This window comes from Pocillopora damicornis, chromosome 12 (genome assembly GCF_964200805.1).
Source record: "Pocillopora damicornis chromosome 12, jaPocDami1.2, whole genome shotgun sequence".
Classification (NCBI taxonomy): domain Eukaryota; kingdom Metazoa; phylum Cnidaria; class Anthozoa; order Scleractinia; family Pocilloporidae; genus Pocillopora; species Pocillopora damicornis.
In genome coordinates, this window is record NC_142681.1 from 6061441 (window position 1) to 6063669 (window position 2229).

The window sequence follows — 2229 nt, forward strand, 5'->3', positions numbered from 1 at the left end:
TTGGCGGAGGTACACGTAAAGTGATCATTAATAGATAATTACTGAGGTTCGCAGCATTATACCCAATAATGCTGCGAACCGAAGTAATTAACTATTATAATTATTGACCCTCATAAAATCCTACTGTTCTCTCTCTGCATTACATCGACGATTTCAGTCGCCCCTTCAATATGAATACTTTCTCAGGCTGAAATCGCCGATATAATGCTGAGAGAGAACAATAGGATTTTATGAGGGTCAGTAATTATATGATCTTAATGGATCTTTTGGGTCCCGATATTTTCTCTACGTTATGAATGAAAGGACAAGTTTTGCATCGTGAGCGAGCGCATTTAAAAGTTCCAGATTGGTCATAGGTTTGAAATGAACTCCTGACTAAAAAGTTGCCTATGTTTTTGTCGCGTTTGAATGAAATAAGTGGGGGTTGCGAAAAGATAGTGCCAGTCTCTGAATCGTTTTGGAGTAATTTAAAATTTTTAAGAATGATAGATTTAACTGCGTGGTTGTGAGGGTGAAATGTAAGAGTAAATGGAATGCGGTCAGTGTTCTCCTTCTGGGCCGTTTGTAGTGCTGCCTGTCGATCGATTAGTTGGGCACGGTGGTAGCCCGCTTGAACGACAGAAACAGGATAGCCGCGTTTATCGAAAAACTGGCACATTGCCTCAACACTAAATTACCTTCTACCATCACACTCTGTTTAATCTGACGTTGCCGCATATTGAGCAGACTATTAGTTTACTCTACTTCGCGACAGTCGGGATGAGGTTCACTCTGATTGGTGCTGTAATGTTGGTGTCTGACTTTTCAATAATTTGAGAGGAAGTCATGTCACTTTGGCGATCATACTCTTCCAGAGATTTTGTCGAGTATATCATAAAATTCCTTTCCCCTTTTTTTCCCCTCCTTCGTGCGAATATTTACGTTCAGTTATTCCTTGGTACTCTCAGTAGATATTCAAAGAACCAGTGCTCTCATCGAAGTGATGTTTTGATCACAGATCGTGCTCATCGGACGCAGATCACGAACGCAGTTGTTGCTCCATCTTGGGAGAAGGAACTGGCTGGAAAACTGATGATACTGATGTATTGCTCAAGGAACAATTTATAATTTGTTAAAATTGATGAAATTTTTATGCTTCAGTTCGATGACTTTAATTAATTGCGATTGGTTGTTTTTGTGTTGTTAAAGAAAAGTAGAGCGCTTTACGATTAAGCGCAATATTTATAAATTTTCAAGTGAACACTGAGGCTGTGCCCAGAATTATTGAACACAAATTTTTATTTTTTTAGTAAGCAAGTGCCGTCGAGCTAGTTATACCCAGCATGGGTCACATTGGCCGGAATATTTATTTTTTGGGGGAAATCACCAATGGATGGATTTGATTGAAATTTTATAAATGCTACACAAATTACTCCAAGGCTGAGTTGTCTAATAAAGTACACAAGGGCTAGATCTCGTTGTAACGAAAGGCATCAGGTAATTGCGTTTACAAATTGCGTTCCTGTTGACAAACATACTGAGATGTGTTTTACTTTTGAAAAAAGCGCATCTAGTTGGTTTTAGGTAGTTTTACTGGTGAACACAAATGTTGAACTTTTCTTTACGAAAAGTGCTCGTTATTATCTCTACAATGCATATTCACTTATGTACATATTACATCCATCGTTAACTGTTACCTTTCAAACACGGTTTTATTTTAGATCTACATTTTCAATGAACTATGGAAATAAATCTTGAATATAAGATAACTTGAATTTACAAACGTGTTGAATCTTCTTTTGTCAAAAGTTTTTCTTGCGTCGAAAATGGTGACTGTAGAAATGAACTCCCTTGCAGTTACTTGCAGAACTGCCATTCCCACTTTTCTCAGTTTGCCCTATCAATTATGACAATTACACCCCCAAATCTGGTTTTTCTGATGAAATCAAGATTTTTTAGTCTCTGGGACTGCTGTTACCAAGCCACCCTTTATTGGGACATAAAATTTTAACGCCCTGTTGCCCAACCCCACCTCCTCTTGATTATGGTCTCAATGCGGTATCTACCATAACTCTGCCGAGACCGTCTCAGCAGTGAATCTGAAGAAGAACAAAGAAAGGAAGATCAGATAAATCTTAGGTTAGAATATACAGACTCCAAAATGCCAGGTGAAATTGACTGCGACAACTTGCGTGTTTCCAAGTACCCGTCATTGCAGAAGTTGCGCAATGTTACGCAAGTTGCGATTTT